Source organism: Odocoileus virginianus, chromosome 27, assembly GCF_023699985.2.
Source record: "Odocoileus virginianus isolate 20LAN1187 ecotype Illinois chromosome 27, Ovbor_1.2, whole genome shotgun sequence".
In the NCBI taxonomy this organism is placed as follows: domain Eukaryota; kingdom Metazoa; phylum Chordata; class Mammalia; order Artiodactyla; family Cervidae; genus Odocoileus; species Odocoileus virginianus.
In genome coordinates, this window is record NC_069700.1 from 27284700 (window position 1) to 27298027 (window position 13328).

Below are 13328 nucleotides of genomic sequence, written 5' to 3' on the forward strand. Positions count from 1 at the left end.
CATTATTCTAGCTACTTTATTCTTATAGTATATATTATTGCCTGAACCTTCACACAAACCCACAGAATAATGTTTCATTATCCAGATTTTCGCCAATGAGTCTCCCAATGTTTCTCATAATTTGCCTGAGGTCATCAGTCTAAGAAGAGCTGGGGGGAACCCAGGCCTGGTTGACTCCCCAACACACCCTCTCTTCAAGTCCCAAAAAGGATCCTGGGAACAAGCAGTCTGTGCTATTTCAATAAAAACCAAGTTCAGTGGTGGTTAGGGGGACCACTCTCTCTCATTGGCAGAGGGGCTTATAGGCAGATGGGACCATCCTTTCTCATTGGGGAAAATTTAGTTTGCCAGTTGTCAAAGCTAATTTAGAATATTTGGGTCACAAAATACTGGGACAGCAGTGGGGAGAATCTCAGACTCACCAGGTATAACACCAAATTGGAATCATTTAACAATAAAAACAACTTCTTAAAATTTCCCACATGTAAATTAAAAAAATGTAACATTTAAAATAAGGGATATGCCTTTGTACATAAAATTTTAAGTGATGGTTTATATAGACAGGATTTTGGTATCCGAATATAAGATTAGAAAACTTTTAAAAAAGAAAGTTCTTTAAATGGCTTGACCATAATGCAAAAAACTTTAATTGTGTACAGTTATGTGTAAATTCCCTCCTATGATGCTCATCTGTATATGTGACCTAGTAAGAAGGGCAACTGGACACAGGTGGAAAAGAAAGATAAAATTGAAATACTCTAGCATGGGTTTGTACCTCTAAATAAACAGGTTCAAAACCAACATAACAAGTAAAAGTGGAAATGTTGCTGTTTTTTGCCTTCTTCCTCCACGTGTTCCCCTCAGTTCGTTAACTATTTTCAGAGCGGGGAGAATGCAAATACCGGAGATTAAGTGGTGATATGCATGACCAGATGTGTCCAGATCACAGAAATCCGAGATATACCCAATGAATGTTTGTGGTATAAAAAACTTAAAAGTTCTCAATGTGTATAAATAAGCTCGGTACTTTTATTTGAACCTCTTGAGGTACTTATAATCTGAGGCTTAAGTGCACTGGCTATGTATTGAGATTGACTGGGGTTCAAATTCCATCTCTGTCACACACCAGGTGTGTGGCTCTGGACAAGTCACTTCACCCTTCAGAGCGTCAACTTCCTCATCTATAAAACAGGGATAATTATAGTACTCACATCTGAGAGTTATTTTAAGGATTCAGGAACTAGTGCATGTAAAATGTTTAGAATGGTGCCTGAAACATAATGAGAGGTCAGTATGTTCGGCTGATATTCTATCACCTCGTTTTAGTTATGTGTCAGGTTAAATCGTGTGAAACCTTCCCATGTAAATTTCCAATGGCAATCTCACATGATTCCACCAAATGCATCTCTCTTCTGTTCTGTCCAGGATAAGGAGCTCCTCAAAGGCTTTTTATTTTCTAAGGGCCGAGCAGAGTACTTTATATATACTAAGTTTGCAACCAGTACTTGTAGGATAAAAGAAAAACAACCCAAGCCACAAGATGTGTTAGAATGCAAGAAATCATCATATTTCTACCTAGACAGCTACATATTAAGTGAATGATAGAGTCAGTCTCCCTGAATCACATAAAGCCACTGCCCAGTTGATCCCAGGCAGTATTGCCTAATGGTTTATAAGTTCTTCCTCACTCTCTTTCACTTCCTCTCTCATCAATCAGAGCTTTATCATTGCTGCATTCTAGCCATGTGACCGTGGCCTATTTTTTTAACTTCTCTCACCTCAGTTTACTTATATGTAAAATGAAGGTGACAGTATCTGTATCTTGGGTCAGTAGGGGAAGAGTTTAATGATATTAGGGATGTAAAACCCTTGCTTTAGTGCCTGTATACAATAAATACTCAATATTAGTTGCCATTACTGTTGTGGTTGTTAATACTATTATTAGAAGTAACATGGAATTGTTTTCAAAGCAGTGGTAAGTAGGCAAATTGCTGGAGTGATTACAAATGTTTTCAATACCTTGCCTACATTATTACTTAATTTGATACATGAGTATAAACATTTTAAATCATCTTTGTAGAGACTAAGGCTATTCTAGTCCTGACATATTTCAAGCTGGTTATTTTTCTTGACAGACTTAAAAAAAAAATCTGAACTCCTACAAGCTTCTAGTATAAGGATGAGAAATATAGAAGAACTGTTTAAGAAAACAGAGGCACAGTCACTCCCACTGGCCTTGCTGTCTTACAAATCCAGCCTGTTTCCCCACTGAATATGTGAGGGGGAGGACAGTCATTAGGTTTGGAGGAGGCGTCACACACGCGGGAAGCATCATTCACCGGCTCCCAGGCCCCTGTGGAGCCGGGACTCTGGACATGTCCTCAGCAGAGTGTCCCTTCCACTCCACCATGCCCAGCAGGATCGTGGGTCATGGAGACAGTAGCGGAGAGGTCTCACAAGCTCAGAATTTGGAGAGAAAGCCAACCGTGAAGATAGGCTACCCATGCAAAGGGGCTTGCTCAGTAAATAAATGAAAGTGTCCTTTCTGAAAATGAAACCAAGAGGGAAGATATAGGAAGAAGAAACTACCCCTAAAAGATGACTTGTACATACAAATCGAATACAAAGAAATAAGTAAGTGCAAAGCACACAAGATACATCTTCAACATGGAAGAAAAAAAAACCAAGGGAGCAGAGACACTGTATCACTTCCACAAGTATTCTGATCACATTCTAATGTGAGCAGGGCAAAGTCGGTCAGGCAATTGCAGAACCTCCATGAAATACCTCCCAGACCATACAATTCTCTCTTCTCTAAATCTTCTAATTTCTGGTGCCATTTCCCAGGTCCTCTGATACTGCTCAGCAAAGGTACAAGTACCTTTGTACCCAAAAAGGTTAAGGCACCTCGGTCACTGTAAACCGAACCAGTCCACTAGCAGTGTAGATATACTGATCAGTCCCTTGTAGAGTTAGATTAACCTGAGTCAGGTCTAACATCCAGGACGTTGTTCACAGATGGGCGATCAAAGCAAAGGACATGTACTGCCTACATATTTTAGAACCACCTGTGACTTCTTATTCTCTTATCGCCCTTAACCCAGGCAGCCCACCTCCAAAGTCTCCATCAAACCTAGTTCCTTTTCTCCACCGACTGCCTCACCTAAATTCAGGCCCTTCTCTCTTGCTTGGTCTCTCGATTTCCCTTCCCTCCAGTCAATCTTCTATCTAAATTACGGCCCCAAATCACCTTTCAAAAACCCAGAGTTGTTGGTGCCACACCTCTACTAGCACCTCACTGCCCAGGGAAGCTTATTAGAAACACAGATTCCCATGGCCAAGCCCATCCGCAGAAAAATGGAGTTTCTGGAAGAACTGAGGCCCTGATACTTGTACTTTCAAGTGGTTCATTGGCTCTACCCGCCTGTAGCTGCACCTGCAGCTACTCCTCTCCCCACCCTGCAGTCCAGTCATGAACACCCACCCCTGGACAAGAACAAACTCCTCCCCCATTTGGCCATAGCCTTCTTCCTCTGCATAGGAAAACCTCTCCGGAGACTCGGTTCGATCCCTGGGTCAGGAAGATCCCCTGGAGAAGGAAATGGCAACCCACTCCAGTATCCTTGCCTGGAAAATCCCATGGACTGAGGTTCCTGGTAGGCTACAGTCCATGGGGTCGCAAAGAGTCAGACACGACTGAGCGACTTCACCTTCACTTTTCACTTTTTTTTTTCCTCTGCCTGGATTGTCCTTCTTTTGGGGCAAGCCCACCATTCTCCAAGGCCCAGTTCAAATGCCACCTCCTCTGGGAAGCCTTCCTTCCACCCCTCAGTGGCTTTCAAATATCTCTGCCTGCAACTCAATCTCAAGAAACAGACTTCACATTGCAATGAAGTAGATGCCTAACTGAAACAAAGTTTTCCAAAAACAGTACCTAAACTTCCTGTGGAGGATGCAACTTGATCTATTTTACTCTATTATCCCATTTTTAAAAATGCTGTTTGCCACCTTATAATGGATTTCATGATTCACTAAGGGAGGCAACCTTCATTTGAAAAATACTGCTGAAAGTGAATAAATAACTCCCCTCTCTATGTATGTAATACATACTCTATTATAGACTATTTATCACACTCTACAGTAATGATCTGTTTACAGTCTGTCTCCCACCCCCACTTCCCTCCCCCTAACAGGCACACACCACAAGGAAGTCAGCATATCCTTGGGTAGTTACCCAGCCGTTAATAAATGCAGAAATGAGAATATTGGAGAAGGAATAATTTAATTGCTTTTGCGCGTGTCTAATTTTTTTTTTTCATTTCTAGTTATGGTTCACAGCATAGTCTATCAGCAAGTCCCATGAGCCTGGAAATCATATTAGCTTCAACCCTTGAAGTTAACAGCAATTTAAAACAACAGCCGTTGTATTTCAGAACAATTTAACCAAGGTGTAAATTTTTCTTCCCCTCAAAAATAAAAACCACGGCACAGGCAAAACCAACCAGAAAATATTTTGTCAGGTTGCTAGCTTGCCAAGATAGTACAAATGTGGGCAAACAAATCTCTTACTTAAGATACTCAGAAGCAAATATTCAAAAACCTCAAAACCCTCCTTCCGTACCACTTCAGAAAGGAAACCCCCCTCCTGCAGGGCGGGTGCAGATATAGAGGCCTTTCTATCTTGCTGCCTAAAGCTCCCTCTCTCACTAGGCTGTCCCCATCGACACAAGCACAAGAAAAAAGTAAGGAGAAAGAAAAAGAAACCAAATCAGCTAAAATGAACAGCAGTAATGAACCCCGGCAGCCAGTTCCGGTGCGAATTATACCTGTGATGGATGAGCGGGACACGGTCGGCCGTGGGGGAGGGATCCTTTTTCTGCAGCACGTGGCTCCATCGACAGGAAACCTGCCTGCAACACCCCCAACTCTGCACACCGCTCATTTGCAGCACCGTCATTTGTGTGATGCTAATTTGCTCAATGTCCTAAACGTACTGAGAGAGATTCAGTGAAAACACAAGGTGGGCTCGGAGTAGCTGGCCCTAGGAGAGGCTGGAAGTGGAGGAGGGACCAAGTATCCGGGAAATGCTCTGGGGGCCAGAGGATGGAGCAGGAAGAGGAGTCTCACTTTAAAGCTGGGCTTTAAAGGATGAGTAAGAGTTCTCCAAACCATGTGGGGAAGGAGAGGAGAGCTCCAGGTAGAGGAGCCTTTTGTGGGGTGTCATTATTAATATGAATGGGGAGGAGCTGCAGACAGGTAGATGGTGAGGGGCTTTGTTGTGCGTGGCAGAGAGTTTGGACTTCTTTAGACTACTGCTTTCCACAACGCGACAGGCTGTGAAATCCATGAGATTGTGACCAACTTTCGCAAAAAATGAAATTGCCTAGAGTAGGAAATATTTGAATATATTGCGGGCAGTGAGGGTGTAAACTCTTTTGTGAAATTTGTTTCCAATATAAATGTGTCTATGTATGTACTGGTTTGTGATATAAAATGTATTTCTTATTGTGGCAGTGACTTAAAAAAAGCAAACCAAAACTCCATCTGGGCAAACAAGGGATCTACTTGAGGATGGTTAAATGAGAGACTGCTGTGAACAGATGTGAATCTCATGAGGATAAGTGTGGTGGCTCAGAGGACACATGGTGGTGTTTTTAATAAGGTGTCCCCCCACCAGACAGTGAGCTCCTCAGGGACGGAAACTCTGTGTGACAAGCTCTCAGTTTATAGCTCCTGGCACACACACAGGCACTAAATCACTGTCTGCGGACTGAGTGTGCTAACGGATCTTCAAGGTGATTCCCAATGAGCCTCAGCTGTTGGTATCCCCACCTCTGTGTATCCCCTGCCCACATTGCACCAGGGTTGGTCTGTGTGACCAACAGAACAGGGCGCTAGTGATCGTCACTTCTGAGGTTAGGTTATAAAAGGCTGCGGCTTCCATTTTAGGTGCTCCTTCTGGAACAGTCGCTCTTGGGGAAGCCAGCTGCCACGTCCTAAGGGCACATAGCCATGGCAAGGAACTGAGGTCACCAGCCAGCAGCCAGTGAGGAAAGGAGGCTTCCTCCCTGTCATGGAAGCAGGTCAGCCCCCAGCCCGCCTTTCAGATGGTGACAGCCTCACGGAACAGTGTGACAACAACCTTATGAGAGACTCTGAGGCAGAAACACCCAGGTAAGCTGTCCCTGGATTCTGGACTCACAGAACTGGGTATATAATATAATAAACACTTATTATTTAAGCTGCTAGGTTTTGGAGTACTCTGTTATACAGCAAAAGACAACCAATATACTGAATCAGTGAACAGAGCTGAACAATAGTATCAGTATACTAGAGTTATCCAGGGTTGACTACTTTTTTTTTTTCCTCTAAGAATCTATCATGTCACATTTCCAGCCTGACTAGATAAGGGAAAGGCCCCTGACCCAAGCTGGAACAATGGGATCCTCTCAAAGTTTTAGTACTTGAGAAACTGGGTCAGGTGTGAGGAGCAGACTGTAAGTCTGACTAGGGGTCAAGACCACCATTTGGGGGCAATTATAACGGGGTCCATGCAAGTGAATGGGAGGAGAAAGGCCAATGTGTCCAGAAGAAAGCAGATTCTCAGTGGACATGGAGGGAAGGAAGTGGGGAGGAGAAAGGAGCTGGGATATTCTAAGCCCCAGAAAGTCTGGCCGCCTTTCTAGTATTTGAGGTGGAAGATTCCCCTTCCTTATAATTATTTCCCATTTTACTTGCTCATTGATGAGTGAGTTCCTTTTCTTGAAACCAAAAGATCCTCGAATACGGCCTTTCTCCGGTGCTGGCCAGGGGAGCGGTTCCTCCTGCAGGCCAAGGGTCTTTCCAGAGAAGAGTAATAACTCACCAGAGACTTCAGCTCTGTAACTACCGCTATGCAAAGACAGCAATAGATCGAGTGGAAGGTCTGTTCAGAACATTAAACTCCTTTTGCCTTAACTCCACTTTCACCGAATAATCCTTTGATTATTAATGTACTTCAATTTAAAAAGCTGTGTTCTGGCCAGCTGACCTAATCATTCAAGTGGTTGGGTAGGTTCATGCCCATTATAAATTCAGAGATTGGCTTTCGAGTACAAATCATTCCGGCGTAACCTCCATTTCATTTCCACTGCCCTCGGTCAAGCCCTGTCATTTATCCAGTGACCCACTGCAGGAGCCTCCCCAAGGCTTCACCCTGCTTCAATCCATCCTCTTCAACTTCCCTTCCTGAAACACAAAGCACCTGATGCCTTGCTCCCTGCTCAAAACCTCTGATGGTTCCTGGTGCCTTGGGAATGACTGCAGACTCCAGCCCCATCTTCCACCACACACCTCGACACTTCTCCTGACCTCCTGACTCCTTCTTGCTGCCTGGCATCACCCCAAGTTCCTCCAGTGCAACTGGTGCCCACACTGCTCAGCTCCGGCTCTGCCCTTGCTGGCACCCTTTCCCCTGGGCGCCTCCTCTGCCCACTTTCTCTCACTCCACTCTCTCACTGTGCCCTCTTCCCTCTCCTCTTTGTACTTCCACGGAATTCCTCTCTCTCCTTTATAACCCACACTGGGGTTGACTTGACTTATAATTAATTGTCTTCTTGTCTATCTCTGGGTCATGAGCCTCAAGGAGACTAGGCTTTGTTCATTTTTCTCTTCCCCTCATTTCAAGGCCGAATAAAGCACCTTGCATCAACACTTTAACATTCATTGCATGTTTTCTGTATCCAGGCACCTGGCTGATGTTGGAGGTAGCAGGCATTCAACAAATGGCCACCAAATCAATGACAGTCAGTTAGGTGGCAGGAACAAGTTTCCCCTGGATCTTGGCAGGAACAAGTTTCCCCTGATGATGGTCAGGAGAGGTGTCCACCTAGCCTCTGCAGGTGCAGAGCTGAAAGAGCAGAGTCAGACTCCTGGTGACGTCTATCATGCAGCAATAATGAATGAATCTCAGCGTAACTTTTTTTTCTTTTAAATAAAAATCGAAGTGTAATTTCTCATATCCTGATAAACTAACATGCACTTCCCTTTCTTCTCTTTCTCTCTCTTTCTACAGTTGCAATCATGACTCACAGGTACCTTACAGAATGCAAGCTTTAGGTTAACGACTACGGGAGAATGGGGATGGGGATGACCCTCCAGTTACTGAGTTTATATGGTTTAGAAGAAGGGCACATGGGTTAACCCACCAGTGACTTTAGAGTCCTTCTTTCAAAAGAGTCAGCATCTACATGCAAAGGAAGGAGCAGAATTTGGTCCTGATTTGTCCACTGATAATCTGTCTCCTGTCCCAAACTCTCCCTCTCCCTCCCAGAGTTTTGAGAAGGACTCAGCTTTGGGCAGACCTGAGATGGACAGGTCTATCCTAAATTTCCTAAAGATCATAGCAGAGAATGTAACACAGTCATTCCTAATGCAATTGATCAAAAAGTATCCGGAATTAATAAGTAAAAGACACACACAAAGTGCATGTTTTGTCCTCTTTTTAAATAAAAGTGAAGATTTCTACCCTCTAAATTTCTATCTTCCAGAGGTTATATGCTAAATGAATGTTGCCTCAAATCAAGGCTTACCCCCACAGGTTCTAAAAAGGCATCAAGCATATTCCACAGGCCCTTGACCATCTCCCTCATTGCGGGCAGATTCTTCACTGTCTGAGCCACCAGGGGACGCCTGCTCTTGACAGTCTCTAGAGTGCCAGGAATCACCAACCCCGCAGGACTTGGGAACTCTCACCGTGGAGTTGGTTTCCTGGGAAAATCGCAACTTTGTCAAGAGGCTATCTTTCTTGGCTTATCTTCACAACTTTACTCAAACTTCACCTCTCACTTTGTGGTCATTCTTCACACAAAAACCAACTTTTTATTACTTTAAGAGAATAGTGCTCTTAAGACAAAGATAGTGGAGAACAGGAAAGCCTGGTGTGCTATAGTCCATAGGGTCGCAAAGAGTTGGACACAACTCAGCAACTGAACAACAACAGGATAAAGAATAGGGCTTCCTGGTGGCTCAGGGGTAAAGAAGCTACCTGCCAAAGCAGGAGACTCTGGTTCAATCCCTGGGCTGAGGAGATCCCCTGGAGTAAGAAATGGCAACCTGCTCCAGTATTCCTGCCTGGGAAATCCCATGGACAGAGGAACTTGGGGGGCTACAGTTCATGGGGTCACAGAGTCAGACACGCTATAAAGCACAGGATGCTCAGTTCAGGTTTGGTGATGACCTAGAGGGGTGGGATGGGGGTAGGGTGGAAGGGAGGTTTAAAAGGGAAGGGATATATGTATACACATAGCTGATTCACTTCACTGTACAGCAGAAACTAACACAACAATTGTAAAGCAATTATACTCCATCCCCACCCCCACCCCACCCCACCAAAAAAAAAAAAAAAAAAAGACAAAGATTAGAAAACCTCACAAGCTCTGTCTAATGCAGAGGGAGGGCAGGGGGCGTGGCTCCCTCAAAAGCTAAATCACTGTCTCTCTCCACCCACAAGCCTGGGATGTGCTCAGATCAGTGCCTCAGCAAATTAATTGGGAAAGGAGTACATCAAGGCTGTACATTGTTACCCTGCTTACTTAACTTATATGCAGAGTATATCATGCAAAATACCAGGCTGGATAAAGCACAGGCTGAAGTCAAGATTGCTGGGAGAAACATCAATAAGCTCAGATATGCAGATGACACCGCCCTTATGGCAGAAAGCAAAAAGGAACTAAAGAGTCTCTTGATGAGGGTGAAAGAGGAGAGTGAAAAAGCTGGCATAAAACTCAACATTCAAAAAACTAAGATCATGACATCTAGTCCCATCACTTCATGGTAGATGGGGAAAAAGTGGAAACAGACAGATTTTATTTTCTTGGGCTCCAAAATCACTGTGGACAGTGATTGCAGCCACGAAATTAAAAGACAATCCTTGGAAGAAAAGTTATGACAAACATAGATAGTATATTAAAGAGCAGAGACATTAATTTGCTGACAAAGGTCCATACAGTCAAAGCTATGGCTTTTCCAGTAGTCATGTATGGATGTTGAATTGTGGTGCTGGAGAAGACTCTTGAGAGTCCCTTGGACTGTAAGGAGATCAAACCAGTCAATCCTAAAGGAAATTAACCCTGAATATCCACTGGACGAACCAATGCTGAAGCTGAAGCTCCAATACTTTGGCCACATTATGTGAAGAACTGATTGACTGGAAAAGACTCTGATGTTGGGAAAGACTGAGGGCAGAAGGAGAAGGGGATGAGGGAGGATGAGATGGTTGGATGGCATCACTGACCCAATGGACATGAGTTTGGGCAAACTCCAGGAGATAGTGAAGGACAAGGAAGCCTGGCGTGCTGGAGTTCAGGGGGTCGTAAAGTCAGAGACGATTTAGCGACTGAACAACAGTAACAACAAATTTTAAATTACCGCAGGTCAGGGACCACCGGATCCCTCCCGGAGAGCAGAACTCACACTTATCAGACACACGTGTCTTATCTGGTAGCTCCCATCACACACCCATGGTCCTCAACAGTATGTGCCATTGTTCCCATGTCCAAGTTGGCATCTTTCATATTCTGTAAGCAAACGTGCATTATCCTGACAAATGAAGGAGGAGGAAGTATCGGCAGCACAGAAGGATTCCCACTGTGCAGCCACATTTCCAGACTGCTGCCACATCCTAATGACACAAGACATCCCTTTATCCATGTCAATGAGCACATCTGAGAACCATAATGTGCAAAGCATCATCACCAAACCCTTTTTTCCAAACTTTTTTGACCATCAACTCTAAAAAGACATACATTTTATCCTGCAAGTAACATATATGTATATGTAAACTATATATGTATACTATAAGCCTACTTATGCAACACAATGAACTGTGATATTTTCCATTCTATTTCTTTTGTCTTTTTTTAAATGCAGACCTCTATCCACTAAACGGATTTCATGACCTTATTGTGTTGGAACCTGCAATTTGAAAGCAGATGATATTTCACATAAAAGTGGGGCTTTGTAGAAAATAATAAAATTCTTTCTAAAGAAGAGAAACTTTCAACTTCTAGGCAGAAAAGTGGAAGAGGAATAATATTTTTGCTTCTTTAACTTTCAATTGCCAGGACATTTTAAAAGCATTTTATCTCAGCAAATGAGCATTTCTACAAAAACCCATCTCAAAACATTGTGGGTCATTATTCCCCTTATACCGAAGAAGAAAAAAATGGAGGTTGAAAAGGTATCGCCCCCACCCACCCACCTTCCATGTGCAGTATTTAAAAATGCACATCTGTTTGGGAATTAAAATTTGGCTATATCTTCTGGGACTTCCCTGGTGGTACAGTGGATAAGAATCCGCCTGCCAATACAGGGGACACAGGTTGGATCCCTGGTCTGGGAAGATCCCACATGGTCAAGAGCAACTGAGCCCATGTGCCACAACTACTGAACCTGCACGCCCTAAGCCTGTGCTCTGCAATAAGAGAAGCCACCACAATAAGCACATCCACGTGCAACATACTGCACATACTGCAACAAAGAGTAGCCCCTGCTGGCCACGACTAGAGAGAGCTTGTGCACAGCAAGGCAGCCCAGCCCAGCCAACAACAAATAAATAGATAAATTTTAAAAATAAAATAAAAATTGGTTGTATCGTGTAAAGAATTTTGAAGTTGTGCTGTTTGAAATTATTACCCTCCAGGCAAGGTGACCGTGAAGACTAAATGAGATCATATGAGGGAAGCGCCTGGCAGCTCCTGCTGTCCTTCAGGTTCTTGGGTTATCTTTTCCTGGACGTGCCTGAACTCTGTGTGGCCTGGGGGCTCATTCACTGAACACCTGCCCTGCTGGGCGACAGAGGATCCCACAAGGGGTTTACTGGTTCCATCAGTTAGAATAAATATCATTACAAACTAGGATTCTGGAGTGTCTGGGCTGAGTATTTCACTTATTCCTCCAACAGATAACTACTGTGAGCTTTCCATGCCAGGCATGATCTGCCCATGTGCAGAGACTATGGGGTGTAAAAAAAACAGGAGACACAACTGCAGCCCTCATGGCGCCTGCAGTCAAATAAGGGCTTATAGTTTGTGAAAATACTTCACGTTCCATTAATGTCACATAGCCTGTTCCCTTATCTGTAAAGTGAAGTAAGATTAGATCAGTGGTTCTCAAAACTGAAGATCTCACAGATGAAAAAGGCTTTCATAAAAGAAACTGGGAAAAAAAAAAAAAGCAAATGATCTCACAATTCTTTAAACTAAATGAATCATCACTTTAAAAAAAAAATTACATAGCCTCATTTTCCCCCTTTACTATATAAGAAAGGTTTTGTCCTGGAATTTGAGGATCCCTCAGGACTTGCCCAGCTCTGACTTTGTAGAATTCTTTGGTTTTCTTTTGCAGCAACTACTTACATGTAAAGTGAAAAGTGAAAGGGTTAGTCACTCAGTCGTGTCTGACCCCTTGCAACTCCATGAACTGCCAAGCTCCTCTGTCCATGGGATTTCCCAGGCAAGAATAGTGGAGTGGGTTGCCATTTGCTTCTGCAGGGGATCTCCCCAACCCAGGGATTGAACTTGGGTCTTCTGAGCTGCAGGCAGATTCTTTACCAGCTAAGCCACTAGGGAAGTTCTACTTACATGTAGATTCTACCCATATACACCCCAGAATTGCGGAAAGGCCAGAGACCTGTCCCTAGGAAAATCATTACAGGGTCCTTGATGAGAAAATCTTAGTACACACAACATATTCTGGCTCCACCCTTGACCCTGGGTGCTGAAAAGTGCAAAGGGACCAAGCTCTGGTGACCAGAAGGCAGAAAGGAACAATTGTTGAGGAGCCACCACAGGTCTAGCCCAATACTTGGTACTTTCCCACCCACTACTTTAACATCACAGCCATTCCAGGAGAAATATATCTTCTTCTTTATCTCTACTTTTCAGCAGGAGGAAAGTGAGTTCAGAGAAATTAAGTCTCATGCCCAATGTCACATAGCAAGTAATCAGAATTTAAACTCAGATCTACTTATTGCCACAATCAGACCTCATTGGCAGGAAGAGACATCAAAAACAGAATGAATGCAGAAAGGCTTTAAGAGATTTATGCGACTTTTGACATGAGAGAAATTTGAAATCACGTTCAAAAACTCAAACCTTTGGTGGGAGTGTAAATTGGTGCAGTCACCATGGAAAACAGAATAGAGGTGCCTCAAAAAACTAAAACTACAACTACTATATGACCCAGCAATTCTACTCCTAGGGATATGTCTGAAAAAAAGAGAACATTACTTTATAAAGATACGTGCACTCAAATGATGTTTATAACAGCATTATTTATAATAACCAAGA

The 13328-nt window shown here is 43.5% G+C and overlaps 1 protein-coding gene and 1 long non-coding RNA gene across 5 annotated transcripts in view; one reads left to right on the top strand and one right to left on the bottom strand.

Moving 5' to 3' along the window:
• The window catches only part of BICRAL (BICRA like chromatin remodeling complex associated protein), a 105160-nt gene that overhangs the window by 78344 nt on the left and 13488 nt on the right, over positions 1-13328 (bottom strand). The window contains exon 1 of one of the 2 annotated variants that reach the window (XM_070456419.1): positions 4827-4900. The exons of the other annotated variant lie outside the window; for it this stretch is intronic. The gene's annotated coding sequence lies outside the window, so the exon portion shown is untranslated. Of the gene's footprint in view, positions 1-4826; positions 4901-13328 lie in introns of those variants that run through there. 2 annotated transcript variants of the gene reach the window in all.
• LOC139031434 (uncharacterized) lies at positions 4965-12180 on the top strand. 3 transcript variants are annotated; one of them, XR_011483916.1, is made up of 3 exons: positions 4965-5197; positions 5950-6174; positions 10909-12180. It is a non-coding gene; the product is annotated as an uncharacterized lncRNA (long non-coding RNA). The 3 variants fall into 3 exon arrangements; XR_011483915.1 differs by lacking the exon at positions 10909-12180 and adding an exon at positions 7726-9373; XR_011483917.1 differs by lacking the exon at positions 10909-12180 and adding an exon at positions 8054-9373.